The sequence below is a fragment of the Orcinus orca genome, unplaced genomic scaffold (genome assembly GCF_937001465.1).
Source record: "Orcinus orca unplaced genomic scaffold, mOrcOrc1.1 scaffold_194, whole genome shotgun sequence".
Taxonomy (NCBI): domain Eukaryota; kingdom Metazoa; phylum Chordata; class Mammalia; order Artiodactyla; family Delphinidae; genus Orcinus; species Orcinus orca.
The window spans coordinates 289353-300719 of record NW_026043826.1 but is presented as its reverse complement, the minus strand read 5'-3'; the positions used below and the strand labels follow the sequence as shown (position 1 = coordinate 300719).

The 11367-nt window shown below is 57.0% G+C and overlaps 1 long non-coding RNA gene across 2 annotated transcripts in view; it reads left to right on the top strand.

Moving 5' to 3' along the window:
- Positions 1–3534: 3534 nt before the first annotated feature.
- LOC125963197 (uncharacterized) overlaps positions 3535–11367 on the top strand; it is a 43999-nt gene continuing 36166 nt past the window's right edge. Inside the window, exon 1 of one of the 2 annotated variants that reach the window (XR_007475018.1) lies at positions 3535–3600. This is a non-coding gene — a long non-coding RNA (uncharacterized LOC125963197). Of the gene's footprint in view, positions 3601–8735; positions 8802–11367 lie in introns of those variants that run through there. The other variant, XR_007475017.1, reaches the window with a different exon arrangement.

The window sequence follows — 11367 nt, the reverse complement described above, 5'->3', positions numbered from 1 at the left end:
CAGGCTTCGGGGAAGTGTTAGGGTTAGGGTTCGGGCTAGGGTTAGGGTTAGGGAACGGGGACGGTTTAGGTTCCAAGTGAGGGTACGACAATGCTTTAGGGGGAGCGTGCGTGTGAGGGCGTGGGTTAGTGCTAGCGTACGGGTTAGGATTAGGGGACGGGTGAGGGTCAGGCTTCTGAGAAGGGTTAGGGTTAGGGTTCGGGCTAGGGTTAGGGTTAGGTGAAGGGGACGGTTTAGGGTCCAGGTGAGGGTACAACAACGCTTTAGGGGGAGCGTACGTGTGAGGGGGTGGGTTAGTGTTAGCGTACGGGTTAGGATTAGGGGACGGGTGAGGGTCAGGCTTCGGGAAAGTGTTAGGGTTAGGGTTCGGGCTAGGGATAGGGTTAGCGGACGGGGACGGTTTAGGGTCCAGGTCAGGGTACGACAACGCTTAAGGGGGAGCGTACGTGTGAGGGGGTGGGTTAGTCTTAGCGTACGGGTTAGGATTAGGGGATGGGTGAGTGTCAGGCTTCGCGGAAGTGTTAGGGTTAGGGTTCGGGCTAGGGTTAGGGTTAGGGCACAGGGACGGTTTAGGGTCCAGGTGAGGGGACGACAACGCTTTAGGGGGAGCGTGCGTGGGAGGGCGCGGGTTAGTGTTAGCGTACGGATTAGGATTAGGGGATGGGTGAGGGTCAGGCTTCGGGGAAGGGTTAGGGTTAGGGTTCGGGCTAGGGTTAGGGTTAGGCGTCGGGGACGTTTTAGGGTCCTGGTCAGGGGACGACAACGCTTTAGGTGGAGCGTGCGTGTGAGGGCGCGGGTTAGTGTTAGCGTACGGATTAGGATTAGAGGACGGGTGAGGGTCAGGCTTCGGAGAAGTCTTAGGGTTAGGGTTTGGGCTAAGGATAGTGTTAGGGGACGGGGACGGTTTGGGGTCCAGGTGAGGGTACGACAACGCTTTAGGGGGAGCGTGCGTGTGAGGGCGCGGGTTAGTGTTAGCGTATGGGTTAGGATTAGGGGACGGCTGAAGGTCATGCTTCGGGGAAGGTTTAGGGTTACGATTCGGGCTAGGGTTAGGGTTAGGTGACGGGTTTGATTTATGGTCCAGGTGAGGGTACGATAACGCTTTAGGGGGAACGTGTGTGTGAGGGCGCGGGTTAGTGTTAGCGTACGGGTTAGGAAAAGGTGATGGGTGAGGGTCAGGCTTCGGGGAAGGGTTAGGGTTAGGGTTCGGGCTAGGGTTAGGGTTAGGGGACGTGGACGTTTTAGGTTCCAGGTGAGGGTACGACAATGCTTTAGTGGGAGCGTGCATGTGAGGGCGTGGGTTAGTGTTAGTGTACGGGTTAGGATTAGGGGACGGGTGAGGGTCAGGATTCTGGGAGGGGTTAGGGTTAGGGTTCGGGCTAGGATTAATGTTAGGGGATGGGGACGGTTTAGGGTCCAGGTGAGGGTACAACAACGCTTTAGGGGGAGCGTACGTGTGAGGGCGTGGGTTAGTGTTAGCGTACGGGTTAGGATTAGGGGACGGGTGAGGGTCAGGCTTCGGGGAATGGTTAGGCTTAGGGTTTGGGCTAGGGATAGGGTTAGGGGACGGGGACGGTTTAGGGTCCAGGTCAGGGTACGACAGCGCTTTAGGGGGAGCGTACATGTGAGGGCGCAGATTAGTGTTAGCGTACGGGTTAGGATTAGGCGACGGGTGAGGTTCAGGCTTCGGGGAAGTGTTAGGTTTAGGGTTTGGGCTAGGGTTAGGGTTAGGGGACGCGGACGGTTTAGGGTTCAGGTGAGGGTACGACAATGCTTTAGGGGGAACGTAATTGTGAGGGCGCGGGTTAGTGTTAGCGTACGGGTTACGATTATGGGACAGGTGAGGGTCAGGCTTCGGGGAAGGGTTAGGGTTAGGGGACGGGCTATGGTTAGGGTTAGGGGACGGGGATGGTTTAGGGTCCAGGTGAGGGGACGACAACGCTTTAGGGGGAGCGTACGTGTGAAGGCACGGATTAGTGTTAGCGTACGGGTTAGGATTAAGGGACGGGTGAGTGTCAGGCTTCGCGGAAGTGTTAGGGTTAGGGTTCGGGCTAGGGTTAGGGTTAGGGGACAGGGACGGTTTAGGGTCCAGGTGTGGGGACGACAACACTTTAGGGGGAGCGTACGTGTGAGGGCGGGTGTTAGTGTTAGCGTACGGGTTAGGATTAGGGGACGGCTGAGGGTCAGGCTTCGGGGAAGGGTTAGGGTTAGGGTTCGGGCTAGGGTTAAGGTTAGGGGACGGGGACGTTTTAGGGTCCAGGTGAGGGGACGACAACGCTTTAGGGGGAGCGTGCGTGTGAGGATGCAGGTTAGTGTTAGCGTACGGGTTAGGATTAGGGGATGGCTGAGGATCAGGCTTCGGGGAACGGTTAGGGTTAGGGTTCGGGCTAGGGTTAGCATTAGGACACGGGTCGGTTTAGGGTCCAGGTGAGGGGACCACAACGCTTTAGGGGGAGCGTACGTGTGTGGGCATGGGTTAATTTTAGTGTATAGTTTAGGATTAGGGGACGGGTGAGGGTCAGGCTTCGGGGAAGAGTTAGGTTTAGGGTTCGGGCTAGGGTTAGGGTTAGGGGACGGGTTCGATTTAGGGTCCAGGTGAGGGCACGGCAACGCTTTAGGGGGAGAGTATGTGTGAGGGTGTGGGTTAATGTTAGTGTACAGTTTAGGATTAGGGGACGGGTGAGTGTCAGGCTTCGGGGAAGGATTAGGGTTAGGGTTCGGGCTAGGGTTAGGGTTAGGGGACGGGGATGGTTTAGGGTCCAGGTGAGGGGACGACAACACTTTATCGGGAGTGTGCGTGTGAGGGCGCGGGTTACTGTTAGTGTACGGGTTAGGATTAGGGGATGGGTGAGGGTCAAGCTTCGGGGAAGGGTTAGGGTTAGGGTTCAGGTTAGGTTTAAGGTTAGGGCACGAGGACGGCTTAGGGTCCAGGTGAGGGTACGACAACGCTTTAGGGGGAGCGTGCGTGGGAGGGCGCGGGTTAGTGTTAGTGTACGGATTAGGGTTAGGGGACGGGTGAGGGTCAGGCTTCGGGAAGGGTTAGGGTTAGTGTTCGGGCTAGGGTTAGGTTTAGGGAATGGGGACGTTTTAGGGTCCAGGTGAGGGGACGACAACGCTTTAGGGGGAACGTGCCTATGAGGACGCAGGTTAGTGTTAGCGTACGGGTTAGGATTAGGGGACGGGTGAGGATCAGGCTTCAGGGAAGGGTTAGTGTTAGGGTCTGGCTAGGGTTAGGATTAGGAGACCGGTCGGTTTTGGGTCCAGGTGAGGGTACGACAACGCTTTAGGGGGAGCGTGCGTGTGAGGGCGCGGGTTAGTGTTAGCGTACGGGTTAGGATTAGGGGATGGGTGAGGGTCAGGCTTCGGTGAAGGGTTAGGGTTAGGGTTCGGGCTAGGGTTAGGGTTAGGGGACGGGGAAGGTTTAGGTTCCAGTTGAGGGTACGACAATGCTTTAGGGGGAGCGTGCGTGTGAGGGCGTGAGTTAGTGTAAGTGTACGGGTTAGGATTAGGGGACGGGTGAGGGTTAGGGTTCTGGGAAGGGTTAGGGTTAGGGTTCAGGCTAGGGTTAGGGTTAGGGGACGGGGACGGTTTAGGGTCCAGGTGAGGGTACAACAACGCTTTAGGGGGAGCGTACGTGTGAGGGCGCGGGTTAGTGTTAGCGTACGGGTTAGGATTAGGGGACGGGTGAGGGTGAGGCTTCGGGGAAGGGTTAGGGTTAGAGTTAGGGCTAGGGATAGAGTTAGGGGACGGGGACGGTTTAGGGTCCAGGTGAGGGTACGACAACGCTTTAGGGGGAGCGTACGTGTGAAGTCGCGGGTTATTGTTACCGTACTGGTTTGGATTAGGGGACGGGTGAGGGTCAGGCTTCCGGGAAGGGTTAGGTTTAGGGTTCGGGCTATGGTTAGGATTAGGAGACTGGTCGGTTTAGGGTCCAGGAGAGGGAACGACAACGCTTTAGGGGGAGCGTGCGTGGGAGGGCACGGGTTAGTGTTAGCATACAGGTTAGGATTAGGGGACGGGTGAGGGTCAGGCTTCGGGGAAGGGTTAGGGTTAGGGTTCGGGCTAAGTTTAGCGTTAGGGGACGGGGACGGTTTAGGGTCCAGGTGAGGGTACGACAACGCTTTAGGGGGAGCGTGCGTGTGAGGGCGCGGGTTAGTGTTAGCGTACGGGTTAGGATTAGGGGATGGGTGAGGGTCAGGCTTCGGGGAAGGGTTAGTGTTAGGGTTCGGGCTAGGGTTAGGAGTAGGAGACGGGTAGGTTTAGAGTCCAGGTGAGGGGATGACAACGCTTTAGGGGGAGCGTACGTGTGAGGACGCGGGTTAATGTTAGTGTATAGTTTAGGATTACGGGACGGGTGAGGGTCAGGCTTCGGGGAAGGGTTAGTTTTAGGGTTCGAGCTAGGGTTAGAATTAGGGGACGGGGACGGTTTAGGGTCCAGGTGAGGGGACGACAACGCTTTATGGGGAGCGTGCGTGTGAGGGCGAGGGTTAGTGTTAGCGTACAGATTAGGATTAGGGGACGTGTGAGGGTCAGGCTTCGGGGAAGGGTTAGTGTTAGGGTAAAGGCTAGGGTTAAGGTTAGGGGACGGGGATGGTTTACGGTCCAGGTGAGGGTACGACAACGCTTTAGGGGGAGCGTGCGTGGGAGGGCACGGGTTAGTGTTAGCGTACGGTTTAGGATTAGGGGACGGGTGAGGTTCAGGCTTCGGGGAAGGGTTAGGTTTAGGGTTCGGGCTAAGGTTAGTGTTAGGGGACGGGGACGGTTTAGGGTCCAGGTGAGGGTACGACAACGCTTTAGGGGGAGCGTGCATGTGAGGGCGCGGGTTAGTGTTAACGTACGGGTTAGGATTAGGGGACGGGTGAGGGTCAGGCTTCGGGGAAGGGTTAGGGTTAGGGTTCGGGCTAAGGGTAGGGTTAGGGGACGGGAACGGTTTAGGTTCCAGGTGAGGGTACGACAATGCTTTATGGGGAGCGTGCGTGTGAGGGCACGGGTTAGTATTAGCGTACGGGTTAGGATTAGGGGACGGGTGAGGGTCAGGCTTCTGGGAAGGTTTAGGGTTAGGGTTCGGGCTAGGGTTAGGGTTAGGGGACAGGGACGGTTTAGGGTCCAGGTGAGTGTACAACAACTCTTTAGGGGGATCGTACGTGTGAAGGCGCGGGTTAGTGTTAGCGTACGGGTTAGGATTAGGGGACGGGTGAGGGTGAGGCTTCGGGGAAGTGTTAGGGTTAGGGTTAGGGCTAGGGATAGAGTTAGGGGACGGGGACGGTTTAGGGTCCAGGTGAGGGTACGACAATGCTTTAGGGGGACCGTACGTGTGAGGGCGGGGGTTAGTGTTAGCGTACGGGTTAGGATTAGGGGACGGGTGAGGGTCAGGCTTTGGGGAAGTGTTAGGGTTAGGGTTCGGCCTAGGGTTAGGATTAGGAGACGGGTCGGTTTAGGGTCCAGGTGAGGGTACGACAACGCTTTAGGGGGATCGTACGTGTGAGGGTGCGGGGTAAATTTAGTGTACAGTTTAGGATTAGGGGACGGTTGAGGGTCAGGCTTCGGGGAAGGGTTAGGGTTAGGGTTCGGCCTAGGGTTAGGGTTAGGGGACGGGGACGGTTTAGGGTCCAGGTGAGGGGACGACAACGCTTTATGGGGAGTGTGCGTGTGAGGGCGCGGTTTAGTGTTACCGTACGGGTTAGGATTAGGGGACGGGTGAGGGTCAGGCTTCGGGGAAGTGTTAGGGTTAGGGTTCGGGCTAGGGTTAGGGTTAGGGAACGGGGACGGTTTAGGTTCCAAGTGAGGGTACGACAATGCTTTAGGGGGAGCGTGCGTGGGAGGGCGCGGGTTAGTGTTAGCGTACGGATTAGGATTAGGGGATGGGTGAGGGTCAGGCTTCGGGGAAGGGTTAGGGTTAGGGTTCGGGCTAGGGTTAGGGTTAGGCGTCGGGGACGTTTTAGGGTCCTGGTCAGGGGACGACAACGCTTTAGGTGGAGCGTGCGTGTGAGGGCGCGGGTTAGTGTTAGCGTACGGATTAGGATTAGAGGACGGGTGAGGGTCAGGCTTCGGAGAAGTCTTAGGGTTAGGGTTTGGGCTAAGGATAGTGTTAGGGGACGGGGACGGTTTGGGGTCCAGGTGAGGGTACGACAACGCTTTAGGGGGAGCGTGCGTGTGAGGGCGCGGGTTAGTGTTAGCGTATGGGTTAGGATTAGGGGACGGCTGAAGGTCATGCTTCGGGGAAGGTTTAGGGTTACGATTCGGGCTAGGGTTAGGGTTAGGTGACGGGTTTGATTTATGGTCCAGGTGAGGGTACGATAACGCTTTAGGGGGAACGTGTGTGTGAGGGCGCGGGTTAGTGTTAGCGTACGGGTTAGGAAAAGGTGATGGGTGAGGGTCAGACTTCGGGGAAGGGTTAGGGTTAGGGTTCGGGCTAGGGTTAGGGTTAGGGGACGGGGAAGGTTTAGGTTCCAGGTGAGGGTACGACAATGCTTTAGTGGGAGCGTGCATGTGAGGGCGTGGGTTAGTGTTAGTGTACGGGTTAGGATTAGGGGACGGGTGAGGGTCAGGATTCTGGGAGGGGTTAGGGTTAGGGTTCGGGCTAGGATTAATGTTAGGGGATGGGGACGGTTTAGGGTCCAGGTGAGGGTACAACAACGCTTTAGGGGGAGCGTACGTGTGAGGGCGTGGGTTAGTGTTAGCGTACGGGTTAGGATTAGGGGACGGGTGAGGGTCAGGCTTCGGGGAATGGTTAGGCTTAGGGTTTGGGCTAGGGATAGGGTTAGGGGACGGGGACGGTTTAGGGTCCAGGTCAGGGTACGACAGCGCTTTAGGGGGAGCGTACATGTGAGGGCGCAGATTAGTGTTAGCGTACGGGTTAGGATTAGGCGACGGGTGAGGTTCAGGCTTCGGGGAAGTGTTAGGTTTAGGGTTTGGGCTAGGGTTAGGGTTAGGGGACGCGGACGGTTTAGGGTTCAGGTGAGGGTACGACAATGCTTTAGGGGGAACGTAATTGTGAGGGCGCGGGTTAGTGTTAGCGTACGGGTTACGATTATGGGACAGGTGAGGGTCAGGCTTCGGGGAAGGGTTAGGGTTAGGGGACGGGCTATGGTTAGGGTTAGGGGACGGGGATGGTTTAGGGTCCAGGTGAGGGGACGACAACGCTTTAGGGGGAGCGTACGTGTGAAGGCACGGATTAGTGTTAGCGTACGGGTTAGGATTAAGGGACGGGTGAGTGTCAGGCTTCGCGGAAGTGTTAGGGTTAGGGTTCGGGCTAGGGTTAGGGTTAGGGGACAGGGACGGTTTAGGGTCCAGGTGTGGGGACGACAACACTTTAGGGGGAGCGTACGTGTGAGGGCGGGTGTTAGTGTTAGCGTACGGGTTAGGATTAGGGGACGGCTGAGGGTCAGGCTTCGGGGAAGGGTTAGGGTTAGGGTTCGGGCTAGGGTTAAGGTTAGGGGACGGGGACGTTTTAGGGTCCAGGTGAGGGTACGATAACGCTTTAGGGGGAGCGTGCATGTGAGGATGCAGGTTAGTGTTAGCGTACGGGTTAGGATTAGGGGATGGCTGAGGATCAGGCTTCGGGGAACGGTTAGGGTTAGGGTTCGGGCTAGGGTTAGCATTAGGACACGGGTCGGTTTAGGGTCCAGGTGAGGGGACCACAACGCTTTAGGGGGAGCGTACGTGTGTGGGCATGGGTTAATTTTAGTGTATAGTTTAGGATTAGGGGACGGGTGAGGGTCAGGCTTCGGGGAAGAGTTAGGTTTAGGGTTCGGGCTAGGGTTAGGGTTAGGGGACGGGTTCGATTTAGGGTCCAGGTGAGGGCACGGCAACGCTTTAGGGGGAGAGTATGTGTGAGGGTGTGGGTTAATGTTAGTGTACAGTTTAGGATTAGGGGACGGGTGAGTGTCAGGCTTCGGGGAAGGATTAGGGTTAGGGTTCGGGCTAGGGTTAGGGTTAGGGGACGGGGATGGTTTAGGGTCCAGGTGAGGGGACGACAACACTTTATCGGGAGTGTGCGTGTGAGGGCGCGGGTTAGTGTTAGTGTACGGGTTAGGATTAGGGGACGGGTGAGGGTCAAGCTTCGGGGAAGGGTTAGGGTTAGGGTTCAGGCTAGGGTTAAGGTTAGGGCACGAGGACGGCTTAGGGTCCAGGTGAGGGTACGACAACGCTTTAGGGGGAGCGTGCGTGGGAGGGCGCGGGTTAGTGTTAGTGTACGGATTAGGGTTAGGGGACGGGTGAGGGTCAGGCTTCGGGAAGGGTTAGGGTTAGTGTTCGGGCTAGGGTTAGGTTTAGGGAATGGGGACGTTTTAGGGTCCAGGTGAGGGGACGACAACGCTTTAGGGGGAACGTGCCTATGAGGACGCAGGTTAGTGTTAGCGTACGGGTTAGGATTAGGGGACGGGTGAGGATCAGGCTTCAGGGAAGGGTTAGTGTTAGGGTCTGGCTAGGGTTAGGATTAGGAGACCGGTCGGTTTTGGGTGCAGGTGAGGGTACGACAACGCTTTAGGGGGAGCGTGCGTGTGAGGGCGCGGGTTAGTGTTAGCGTACGGGTTAGGATTAGGGGATGGGTGAGGGTCAGGCTTCGGGGAAGGGTTAGGGTTAGGGTTCGGGCTAGGGTTAGGGTTAGGGGACGGGGAAGGTTTAGGTTCCAGTTGAGGGTACGACAATGCTTTAGGGGGAGCGTGCGTGTGAGGGCGTGAGTTAGTGTAAGTGTACGGGTTAGGATTAGGGGACGGGTGAGGGTTAGGGTTCTGGGAAGGGTTAGGGTTAGGGTTCAGGCTAGGGTTAGGGTTAGGGGACGGGGACGGTTTAGGGTCCAGGTGAGGGTACAACAACGCTTTAGGGGGAGCGTACGTGTGAGGGCGCGGGTTAGTGTTAGCGTACGGGTTAGGATTAGGGGACGGGTGAGGGTGAGGCTTCGGGGAAGGGTTAGGGTTAGAGTTAGGGCTAGGGATAGAGTTAGGGGACGGGGACGGTTTAGGGTCCAGGTGAGGGTACGACAACGCTTTAGGGGGAGCGTACGTGTGAAGGCGCGGGTTAGTGTTACCGTACTGGTTTGGATTAGGGGACGGGTGAGGGTCAGGCTTCCGGGAAGGGTTAGGTTTAGGGTTCGGGCTATGGTTAGGATTAGGAGACTGGTCGGTTTAGGGTCCAGGAGAGGGAACGACAACGCTTTAGGGGGAGCGTAATTGTGAGGGCGCGGGTTACTTATAGCGTAGGGGTTAGGATTAGGGGACAGGTGAGGGTCAGGCTTCGGGGAAGGGTTAGGGTTAGGGGACGGGCTAGGGTTAGCGTTAGGGGACGGGGACGGTTTAGGGTCCAGGTGAGGGGACGACAACACTTTATGGGGAGCGTGCGTGTGAGGGCGCGGGTTAGTGTTAGCGTACGGTTTAGGATTAGGGGACGGGTGAGGGTCAGGCTTCGGGGAAGGCTTATGGTTAGGGTTCAGGCTAGGGTTAAGGTTAGGGGATGGAAACGGTTTAGGGTCCAGGTGAGGGTACGACAACACTTTAGGGGGAGCGTGCGTGGGAGGGCACGGGTTAGTGTTAGCATACGGGTTAGGATTAGGGGACGGGTGAGGGTCAGGCTTCGGGGAAGGGTTAGGGTTAGGGTTCGGGCTAAGTTTAGCGTTAGGGGACGGGGACGGTTTAGGGTCCAGGTGAGTGTACGACAACGCTTTAGGGGGAGCGTGCGTGTGAGGGCGCGGGTTAGTGTTAGCGTACGGGTTAGGATTAGGGGATGGGTGAGGGTCAGGCTTCGGGGAAGGGTTAGTGTTAGGGTTCGGGCTAGGGTTAGGAGTAGGAGACGGGTAGGTTTAGAGTCCAGGTGAGGGGATGACAACGCTTTAGGGGGAGCGTACGTGTGAGGACGCGGGTTAATGTTAGTGTATAGTTTAGGATTACGGGACGGGTGAGGGTCAGGCTTCGGGGAAGGGTTAGTTTTAGGGTTCGAGCTAGGGTTAGAATTAGGGGACGGGGACGGTTTAGGGTCCAGGTGAGGGGACGACAACGCTTTATGGGGAGCGTGCGTGTGAGGGCGAGGGTTAGTGTTAGCGTACAGATTAGGATTAGGGGACGTGTGAGGGTCAGGCTTCGGGGAAGGGTTAGGGTTAGGGTTAGGGTTAGGGATAGAGTTAGGGGATGGGGAAGGTTTAGGGTCCAGGTGAGGGTACGACAACGCTTTAGGGGGAGCGTACGTGTGAGGGCGGGGGTTAGTGTTAGCGTACGGGTTAGGATTAGGGCACGGCTGAGGGTCATGCTTCGGGGAAGTTTTAGGGTTAGGGTTCGGGCTAGGATTAGGATTAGGAGACGGGTCGGTTTAGGGTCCAGGTGAGGGTACGACAACGCTTTAGGGGGAGCGTGCGTGTGAGGTCGCGGGTTAGTGTTAGCGTACGGGTTAGGATTAGGGGATGGGTGAGGGTCAGGCTTCAGGGAAGGGTTAGGGTTAGGGTTCTAGCTAGGGTTAGGGTTAGGGGACGGGGACGGTTTAGGTTCCAGGTGAGGGTACGACAATGCTTTAGGGGGAGCGTGCGTGTGAGGACGCAGGTTAGTGTTACCGTACGGGTTAGGATTAGGGGACGGCTGAGGGTCATGCTTCGTGGAAGTTTTAGGGTTAGGGTTCGGGCTAGGGTTAGGATTAGGAGACGGGTCGGTTTAGGGTCCATGTGAGGGCACGAGAACGCTTTAGGGGGAGAGTATGTGTGAGGGTGTGGGTTAATGTTAGTGTACAGTTTAGGATTAGGTGACGGGTGAGGGTCAGGCTTCGGGGAAGGGTTAGGTTTAGGGTTCGGGCTAGGGTTAGGGTTAGGGGACGGGGATGGTTTAGGGTCCAGGTGAGGGGACGACAACACTTTATCGGGAGTGTGCGTGGGAGGGCGCGGGTTAGTTTTAGTGTACGGATTAGGGTTAGGGGACGGGTGAGTGTCAGGCTTCGGGAAGGGTTAGGGTTAGGGTTCGGGCTAGGGTTAGGTTTAGGGGATGGGGACGTTTTAGGTTCCAGGTGAGGGGACGACAACGCTTTAGGGGGAGCGTGTGTGTGAGGACGCAGGTTAGTGTTAGCGTACGGGTTAGGATTAGGGAACGGGTGAGGATCAGGCTTCAGGGAAGTGTTAGGGTTAGGGTTCTGGCTAGGGTTAGGATTAGGAGACGGGTCGGTTTAGGGTCCAGGTGAGGGTACGACAACGCTTTAGGGGGAGCGTGCGTGTGAGGGCGCGGGTTAGTGTTAGCGTACGGGTTAGGATTAGGGGATGGGTGAGGGTCAGGCTTCGGGGAAGGGTTAGGGTTAGGGTTCGGGTAGGGTTAGGGTTAGGGGACGGGGACGGTTTAGGTTCCAGGTGAGGGTACGACAATGCTTTAGGGGGAGCGTGCGTGTGAGGGCGTGGGTTAG